Source organism: Arachis ipaensis, chromosome B01, assembly GCF_000816755.2.
Source record: "Arachis ipaensis cultivar K30076 chromosome B01, Araip1.1, whole genome shotgun sequence".
Taxonomy (NCBI): domain Eukaryota; kingdom Viridiplantae; phylum Streptophyta; class Magnoliopsida; order Fabales; family Fabaceae; genus Arachis; species Arachis ipaensis.
Window position 1 is genome coordinate 39,617,017 of NC_029785.2, and position 10,969 is coordinate 39,627,985.

The window sequence follows — 10,969 nt, forward strand, 5'->3', positions numbered from 1 at the left end:
ATATATATTAAATATTAATGTTTTTCTATATTATTTATATTATTCGCACTGCAAAAATAAAAAATATTATGGGTGCCTTGTTTGTCCAGATATGTTAAAAAATATGACAACAAAATATGTGTTAATATTTAATCAGTTATGCTACACATTTATATAAAATGTGTATTCAAGTTATTTAAGTTGGCTCAAACCCAAATTCACTCAGGTGCATTAATGAAGCGTGATTCCACGCGCCAAAGACACAAACCGCTCGTTGCTTCATTTGCGCTTCATTATGAAAGAACATTACATCTTCTTCAACACGAAATCACTACACGAAACTGCTCGTTCTCTTCGAATCTCTCTCAAAATTACTCAAACTTCACTCACGTTCTCTGCGAAAATCACTACTGGAGAAGAATCGCAAGAATATTTCGCAAGGAAGAAGCAAAAACGAACGAAAATAGCAACAAAGACTGACAAAGGTATGAGAAAAACTGCTGTTCATTTGAAATCTTGCAATGTAGCATTTCTCCTAATTGCATTTTAATTTTACTGGATTGATTTGCTTCGTTTAGTAGATTAACGTATTCTGACTGCATTTTTACAACATAACTAAGACTTTGAATGAAATTTGTTCTTATTTTCATCCAGTTCAGTGGATAGTGTAACTAGGGCTTTGAACTTGATTGTTACTCTGTTCAATGGACTTCTTTTGCATAGAGAAATACTATTCTTGATAATTGAAAGTTTTATGATTTATTCATCACATGAATGTTGTTCGGTTCGATGTGCTTGGTGATTTCATTCACTTGAATATTTAGTGTGTTTAGGGTTTAGGGTTATTCTGATTGCATTTTTACAGTGTAACTAGGAATTTGAATGAAATTTGTTCTTATTTTTATTCAGTTCAGTGGATAGTGTATGTAAATTTGAACTTGGTTGTTACTCTGTTCAGCTGACTTCTTTTGCATGGACAAATACTATTCTTGATGATTGAAAGTTTATAATGACTTATTCACCACATGAGTTGTGTTCGGTTCGGTGGGCTTGGTGATTTTCATTCACTTGATATTTAGTGTGTTCAGGGTTTAGGGTTATTCTGATTGCATGCAGCCATGCTTTTCTAGCTGTTTCATTATTTATCATGTTTTATTCAGTGCATCAAGGGAGTTCGTTCAGTGGGCTGGGACATTTTAATTGACTTGATTAAGATATGAATGCTTGTGCTCGTCGATGTATTGGGTGAAGTATTGACCAAATTTTTTCATTACAGCAAAACTCAAGAAGACAATGGTAACAAATAAGGAGAAGCCGCGCTATAACGTAAGCACAAATAATTATCTGCTTTCGTTCAAATAATATCTATTTTATATTATAAATATATCCTCACATTCTATTTCAAAACTTGCAGAAAATTCATGATTGCATATGCCAATCAAGGCAATAGCAATAGTGTTCAAGAATATGAGTCAGAAAAAGAAAGATATAATTGAAGAAATGGGATTTAGTGCCCTGGCACATGTCCCAAAAATGAATGTCTCTCACGCCCTCTTGAGGGAATTGATTGATTGCTATGATGAGTATCAGGGATGCCTGAAAATTCTCCAGGGAAAAATATACATAACGCCTCACAAGGTAGCTGCTGCGCTGGGTATAAGCAACGGCGGTAATATACTTTCCACTTCCTGCTTAATTTTGGTTCATTGTTTTCTTTAATTTTGGTTCATTGGGGTACAGAAAATTAAACTGAGCCTTTTTGGCTGATTTGTTGTTATTAAAATATTGTAGGGAATCATTTTCCTGAAAGTTTGATTACGGCAAACTGAATTCGGAAGACAAGGCAATATTTGACAGCCTCAAAAATGTTACGTTGGCGAATTTGACAAAGTCTGTTCTGGATATGAGTGTTGAAGGGGAGGAGAACTGGCAAAAATTCCGGAGGACTTTTGTCGTCTTCGTACAGAAGTGCTTCTTGCTGCCGACGGGTAAACGTGGCCTTCCCGATCCATATGCCGCCTATCTTTCGTGTGGACAACATCCGAGAGTGGGATTGGGCAAAACATGTGCTCAGCTTCTTGAGGAGAGGAATTGAAAACAAGAGAAAGGGAAGGAAACAGTCCGTTGACAGTTGTATTTTTGTTTTGATGCTGATTTACTTCCATGAAACCAAGTTCCCTCGCCCGTTTGGACTTGATGCTCCCCCGCCACCGTGGGTGGCCCATTGGACAAAGAAGATGATGCTCGACTGGATATCGGAGGAAGCAACGGACACATTGGTAAATTAAACAAAAATTTTCCCCTAAAATTTTGTTTCAGATGCTTCTAAAAAACTCTACTAACTAAATAAGCTTGTGTTTTTAGGTTATAATTAATTTTAATGTGTCCATTTGAATTAGTGTGTCCATTTGAATCCTTGTGCATGCAGAAATATTTTTCTTGATGATTAAATATTTATCACGCTTTATTCACCATATGAATCTTGTTCGGTTCAGTGGACATGCTTATTTTGGTTCACCTGATTGTTAGTGTGTTCAATTGAGTCTTTGTGCATGCAAAAATATTTTTCTGATGATTAAATGATTATCACGTTTTATTCAACACATGAATATTGTTCGGTTCAGTGGAGTTACTCATTTTGATTCACTTAATTGATAGTGTTTTTAATTAAGACCTTGTGCATCCAGAAATGTTTTTCATTATCATTAAATATTTATGGCGTTTTATTCAGCACATTAGTGTCGTTCGGTTCTATGGGGTTGCTCATTTTGATTCAGCTGATTGTTAGTGTATTTGCTCGTTAAATAAGTTTCAGTTTTAGAGACTTCTGTATAGAAACCAAATAAAAAAGGAAAAAACAAAAACAAATTAGTTAGATAAGAAAGAAAAAGGGAAGAAAGAAGAAAAGAAAATTGTTGATCTGGATTCTTCTTCGAAAAAAGACACAATTTTTCAATCTGAATCTAGATCCGAATCCGAAAAAATACCGCCAACAAAGAGAACAAGACAACAGAGGGTGGTTAAAAAACAAAAGCTCGTTGAGACAGATTTAGAAACAACAAGAGAAACTGAAAGTAGTCCCATGGATTCAGAAAGCAAAAGTGAATCTGAAAACCAATAAGTTTGATCTTCGTATTGGTTTCATTTTACTTGTATTTGCTTAAAATTGTTCTTATGCACTTGTTCTTAAGTAATGCAGAGAAGAAGAAATTGAAAAAACTGCCACAAAGAAAAGAAAACAACCATAGAAGGTGGTTAAAAAACAAAGCAAAAAAGGAAGCATGTACCGACAGATTCAGAGAGCACAAGCAAATCTGAAAGCCAATAAGTATTGGGCGATGTTCATTTATATGATTGTATGATATTCCTCTGGTTTAGTTTTGCTTTTCTTTGCTGAAAATTGTTTATGTATGCTTGTTAAGTAAATTACAAATGTCATATTGTTCACTGGAGTTGCTCAAGTTGATTCATTTGATTGTCAAGTGTTCAGTTGAGTCCTTTTTCATCAGAAATATTTTTCTTGATGATTGAATGTGTATCACATTTTGTTCAACACATGAATTGCTTTCTGTTCAATAGTCTTTGTAATTTTCGTTCACTTGATTATTTGCGTCTTCACTTCTCCCTTTGCATGCAGAAATGTTTTTCTTGATGGTTGAATGTGTCTCACATTTTATTTAGCGCATTAATTGCGTTCGGTTCAGTGGAGTTTGTCATTTTTGTTTACTTGATTGTTAGTGTCTTTTTCTTGCTTATATTTTTCTCTGGTATAAATTTGATGTGTTTGTCTGTGTTGCAGAGAAAAAGAAATTGAAAAAAAAAACCATAGTAAAAAGAAAACACCCGTAGAGGGTGGCAAAAAAATAAACCAAATCTGACAAGGAGTAAGTTTCTCAAATCATATTTTTTTTAATTGATGATTTCATTTTAGGTCCATTGATACTTATTTTATGAACTTTCAGAACTAAACAAGTAAAAGACAACGCTATAGAAAGAAGAAGACAAGCGTTGGAGATGATAAGAGAAAAGAGATCAAAGAAAAGAAATGATGGAGCTCAAACAGCAAACGTTGCTCCGGATCAGTTTGACTCGACGGAGGCGCAAAATGACTTCTCTGAGACGTAAGATTCGGTTTCTTATACCGAGTTCCTTTTTTTTCTTTGCTAACTTTTGCTAGAACCTCTTCTAATTCTTTTGGATTCACTTACTAATATTTATTTATCTTGCTTAGACCGCCGACTGTAAATCTGGGTAGCGAACTTCTCTTACAGACTCAGGCGAGTTCTACACCGTCTATAAATGCCCCAAACAATACTAGGTAAATTGGTTCATTGCAGCCTTTACTTTCGGTTTAGTGGGTTCCAAAAATGAATTTCATGTGTTTCTAGACCTTTACTTTTAATCTTGGTTTCTGTAAGAACCGGCGTTTTACGAATAAAAATCATTTAAATGCCCAAATTAGATTCTGAAAAGTTAGAATGAGAATTTGGGAATTTAAATATGATTTTTGGACTCAGTAGGTCCTTCCAAGTCAGAAAATGTGTTTTTTGCAAAAAAAACCGTGAAAAACCACAAACCGGCAGTTGAACCGGTTCAAGTTTTCCTGATACTGGGAGAGAAAAAGTGAACAACAGTCGAAAATCTTAGAAAAATATTAGAAATAGAAAACCAGGCGTTAGTGTTAAAGGTTTGGTCCAAAGTTGGGCCGAACAGGCTAAAAATGCTAACAGATTGGACCGGGCCCAAGTTGGGCCTAAGTCCAACATATATAAGGGTTCATTAATGAACCTTTCACCCATAAACACACACACATCAACTGCAAGGAGGAGAAGAGAAGAGAGAAAAGTACTATTCACTTCTCCATTCAATCTGCGATATCTTGAGCTACGATGCTCCGATTTGCGTGCTGTCAGCAGTTACACAAATCTCTTGCCGAGTCTGTCCTTTTTATCTAAGCATTGTGGTAAGTTCCTCGAGTTTCCCTGCCCAGTTTTCGTGCCTTTGAGAATTTCGAGTTTTAGGGTTTGGTTTTGAGTGAAATCTTGTGTCTTGGGTATTTTAGGTACACTCTAGCACTTGATTGTTGGTGGTTTTGGCTTCCAAAACTATTGGATAAGGTAAGAACTCTTGAAATCTTTGTGAGATTATGTTTATGTTGAGCCCTAGATTGATCAATGATGTTTGGTGTGTATATAGCTTGTTTGTTGTGAGTTGGGAGCTTGTTGGTGATTGTTAGAAGCTTGTATTGTGTTGGAAAGCTTGGCGGTGATCTTTGAGGTGCTCGTGGTGGGTTAGGGGAATTTTGGGAATCGGCCAAGGTATGGTTTCGGTTTTCTCTATGTAGTATATAATATTCATGGACACTTAGGCTAGTGACCCATAGCATAGGTTTGGATTTGAATGATTGATGAGTGGGTGAATGTTGTTGTATGATGATGTATGATGAAAGGATGATTATTGAGCTTAATTTTGATGATTGTTAATGATATGATGAGGATGAATGATGTGTGAAGTTGAGAAGTGAATTGTGTTGATTTATATATATGATATTGATGTTGATGAATTGGTAATATAGTTTTGGAAAATTGTTAATGAGGGTTGATATATGTGACATATTGATGATGAGGTTGTGGATGAGGAAAGTTGCAGGGAAAATGTGATAAGCTTGGTGTAATATGGCATAGAGGGTTAATTTTGATGAAAAGTGGAGTTTGGATTGGGTTGATTTGGTTTTGGTTGTGTTTTACAATGAAAGTGTGAAAATTGTGAAATTGGATAAAAGTTAGTTTTTGGTAAACTTTGTCTAAGCATAACTCTTGCCTCGGTTTTCAAAAATTGATGAAATTTGTCTAGAATTAAAGATCTTTGAAAACCCTTTTAATCGATATAAATTTTTTGAAAATTGGAATTTTGTAGAGGAAGTTATGATCATTCAAAGTTAGTGTTGAAAATCTGAAATTCTGCAGAGTTGCAGAATTTCAGGATTTCTGGTATGTGCGCACGCACAAACCTGCACAAATCTCATCCTGTGCGAATGCACAGGCAGGAAAAGGCTTACTGCTTGCAGCGTTGGCACAGCTTGTGTGCGTGCACATCAATGAAGAATTATGACCTGTGCGGACGCACAGCCTTGTGTGCACGCACAAGTCGAGAAGGGTCGTCTGTTGGGGGCGCTCGCACAGCTTGTGCGAGTGAACAGGCTTGTAAATTTTAGTACCTGTGCGTACGCATACCCCTGTGTGTACGCACACTTTCAAAATCTTCCTGGGTGTGCGCACGCACACCTCTGTGCGGACGCACACAACCGGTTTCATAATTTTAAACTTTGTTTTCAACTATTTCACCTTCCCAACAAGGTTGTAAGCTTCTTTAACACCATTTTACGGCTTTTGGCCTTAATTTTTGAGTATGGGAATATGAGAAATAGGCGAAGGGTTTTAGTTAATGAGTATTATGAAAGATTAGAGAACGGAGGCTTATGTTTCTAGTGTACTGGGGATGGGTTTGGTGTAGTGCGAAAGAAGAATGGTAGATGAATTGAGAAATTAACGAACTAGGGAGTTCGGAATAGAAAGTCATGAATAGATGATGGTTGTGATGAGTTGAAGACTTGGAAATGAATGATTATGGTGGATGAAATGAGAATGAGTGGAAGTGCACTATGAGGAGTGGCCTCTGAGTTTGATTTCGTGATTATTATATGTATTGCTATCTGTTGTAGGGGCTGTGGCAGTATTCTGCCTATGTTTGGATGTGAGGCTTGAAGCCGAGCTTCTCATTCATAATGATTGCTCCAGATGAAGGTGGTAGGGCACACTCCCTCGGAATATTCCCCTCTGAAAGGAGAAGGTGGTAGGGCACTCTCCCTCGGAATTTTCCTCCTGAGCATGGGTTTCTCTCTGATTGCAAGGTGGTAGGGCACTAACCCACGGAATCATGCGACAACCAGAGGAAGGTGGTAGGGCACGCTCCCTCGGAATATTTCCCTCTGAAAGGAGAAGGTGGTATGGCACTCTCCCTCGGAATTTTTCCTCCTTATGCGCAATAGAAAGACTAATCCGGGAGTTGTCGACCGGATTTGCCGTCGGGTTTGGCACAATAACCGACATGTGATATCACAGCCATTAGGGCAGACATTCATCATATGCATCATCTATATGTTTGTTTGCTTTGATTACTTGAGTTTGCCTACTTGCATAATATGCCTACTTGCTTCTTGAATTATTTGATATATACTTGAATATTACCTGTGGTTTCCTTGTTTGTATTATCTGTGTTTGTCTAGTTTTGAGGAGGTTAGGTAGGCGGCGGTAATGGGATCGCATGGAGGATAGGTTGGTGAAGGCTGTGGGACAGCGGTGTTTGGTTAGAGTAGAAATCCTTTAAGAATAGATTTCCCTTTTGATATACTAAGGTTTTAAGTTTTGTTAAGGTTTTACATATTATGCTGTGTTGTTTAGTATGCCTTAGGATTGAATCTTGTGATGGATATGAAGCCTAGGATTGCCTCTGGCGTCCCGGGATCTTATATCCTACATCACTGGGTACTGATACCATAATGAGAACCTCCGGTTCTCATACCATATTTCTGTTGTTTTTCAGATACAGGTAGCAACCCATCAGGGTGAGTTGCTTGGATGGTGACAGAAGCGGAGGATCCTGTTACTCTTGGAGTCTTTTGATTTATTTTGTTTATACATCTCTCACTTTTGTATTTTTCTTTGGCCTAGAGGCTTGTATTTGAGAGAGAGCAAAAACTTGTATAAGCCATTTTAAAACTTCAGTTTCTGTTTGCCTATATATATTTGGCTAGCCGGCTTAAACTCCGCAAGCCGTGGTTAGCTCTTATGATATTATACTATTATGCTATTATCCTTTCTTATATAACATCTGTTTCTTGTGCGTTAAGTTAGACGCTTCGTTAGTTCATTTTACACTTTTAAATCCTGTTTTTGAGCTATATCCTTCATCAGGCTTTTAGATAATATTATTCCTTCTATATATCATATATATGAGCTCAGAACTGTCATAGTCCTTGATTAATCTTTGCTTTACGATGCGAGGTAAAGCTTAGGCTAATTGGGGTGTTACAGTTTCTATTTTAATTTGTTATCTCTGTTATTAGGAAAAATACCCCGGAAATAATTTTAGATTTAGGTAATAATTTTTGTTTAATTTATCACACGGAAATCATGTTTAAATGTCAGTAGCACTACACCTGTTTCCGAGCTACAAATAATTGAGGTTCGAGAAGAGACTCGTTTCCAACCTTTGGAAATGTGAGTTTTTCAATGTGAAAATTTTGATTTCTCAAAACCTATTCTAATTATTCAACATTAACTTCTTCCTTCTTTACATTCCTTGTGGATCCTATTGCGGTATCTCTTCCGAGTTCTCTTAAGGAAGAGTTAATGAAAGATGACTATATCTATATCCCTTCTGAAAATGAGTAAGTTGTGCATAAATTTTTTTTTATTAATTTTAATGGAATACAATTATAATTTGGGATCATTATTGAACTGTTTTCTGTTTAATGCAACAGCCCTTTGGAACCACAACAGCAGCCCTTCGAAGAAGAACCGGCACAACAATCGGAACAACAAAAGCAGGCTGCTGAGGAATCTTCACCAAGAAATACGGAGCCAGAACCTCCAACGAATCATCCTAGGAAATGGGAAGCTGATGTGCCTTCCTTTAGCCTTAGGATAAGTCACATAGCATCTCAACCAACTCCCCCTCTCAACCAACTCAGCCCTCTGAGCCGACTGTTTCACGGCTTGAAATCCTGGAAGAGGCGGTGGTAGATGCTGGGGTGATGGCGGCTTTGAAATTTGGTGAAGCAACGAGTGGCAAGGCAAGCTTCACAACTGCTGAACTTTACAAAACTCCGGAGAAAAAGAAAGAAATCACGGAGGAGTTGATAGAAAAGTGTTATCATTGGATGACACATGTAAAACAGACCAAAGATAGTAGCAATGAATATGATGCCATATTCGTCTTGAAGCATGAGGCAAATTACGAGGGGGTTAGACAACATTTCATGTCTCTAATGCCCAAACAACAAGTGGAAAGCACGGTAAATTCTTTGCCAATTGTGTTAACGTTAATGATTTTTCTAAAGACTCTTATACATTATATCTCATAAATTTTCTTCCTGTAGGTGATCACTATACATAGCATGATTCTTAACCAAATAAAAGGTCACTGGTTTCAGGAAAAAATATACATTGTGCCGCTGGATATTGTGGTAAGCTAAATTTTTTATTCCTTGCTGATTGATGTTTATCGCGTTTTATTCAAAACATGAATCGAGTTATGTTCAGTGGAGTTGTTCATGTTGATTTATTTGACTGTCAAGTGTTCAGTTGAGTCTTTTTGCATGCAGAAAATATTTTTCTTGATGAATCAATATTAATCACGTTTTATTTAGTGCATGATTTGTGTTCGGTTCAGTGGAGATGTTCATATTGATTCACCTGATTGTGATGTGTTCTGTTGAGTTCTTTTGCATGAAGAAAATTTTTCTCTTGATGATTGAATGTTTATCACGTTTTATTCAGCATATGAATTGTGTTCGGTTCAGTGGTGTTGGCCAATTAGATTCCCTTGTCTGGTCGTTTGTGATTTAACTGATGTTCATTTTGCAGAGGTTTATGTTGGGAACCCATGGCGTGGACTACACTGATCCAAGGACCAAGAAGGCCTACAAGTTCGATATCAATCAGTATGCCCACCATCGCCATTTCCTTGACAAAAGAAAACTTGCATTGTATCCATTTGTAAGTTATCATTTCTAAAAATTCTTCGATAATTCTCTCGTTTCCTATTGTTTCAACTGAAATATGCTATCATTTTCCCAAACTTCAGTTGTTTGTGTCGATTTGCAACAGAGGGCATGGGTGGTTGTGGATTTCCGATGTCCAAAAAAAGGTATTCTATATGCTTGATCCTGTGAATAAGAAGAAAAAAGATATACCTGAATCAAGAGTGAAGCTGAACAAATTTGTTGTAAGTTATTTTGTTGTAAATTATTCAGTACATGAAAGGAGTTCGGTTCATTATTGTTGCTTCTCTTTATTAGCTTTTTGTGTCCCTTTCGGGGATTAATAATTTTCCAGATGAGGGTTTACGCTAGGGCAGAACCCTTAATAGAGCATGGAGAGGGAGAAGAAGCAGAATATATCATGCTGAATGATCAACGTACATAGTAAAAATCTTTCTCTTCTATAGTGATATTTTTAGTGTGTTTTATTTTGTATACTATTAATTGTATTTTACTGAATTCTTGCTTAGCTATAATTGTGGCATATACGTCATGAAATGGCTCGAAAAATTGATCTTCGAAAGATCAAAAGCAGGAAGAGATATCAATATAAAGCTTGGACACAAGTAAGTAGTTTCAAAATTAATGCAATTCTTTCATTTCTTATTTCGATTGGGTTTATTTCTTATGTATCTAATTCCTTTTGATTGAAATGTAGGAAGAGATTGATGACTTCAGACACGAATATGGTTTGAATATTCTTTTGCGTGAAATGAACAAAATCAGAGACCAAGTGATTCGGGCATTTGAAGCAATAAGACTCCCGAAGCCATCTGCTGCCCTCTCCAACCCTTATTGTAAATTTGCATCTGCAGGTTTAGATAGTAAATAGGATATACTATGATTGACTGGTTATAATTAACAATATTTTGTTTAACTTGTTTAAAAAAGCAAACAATGCTTCTTTCAATGTATTTATGCGAATATTAATGTAAATGTTAATATCAATGTATATATCTAATGTTAATATTTATATCTGATTCAAGATGGATTCCTCCTTGTCCTGTCGGTCTGAGATATTAATTTATATATCTGTTGAAACTATCTGGCTGTTGTTTTGTTCCAGGTTCACAGTGAATGGAATCAGGGTATTTATCAAGAGATTAAGAACCCCAAAAAACATAATGAACCAAAATTAATACACTGGATGAACCAAAAAATTGCATA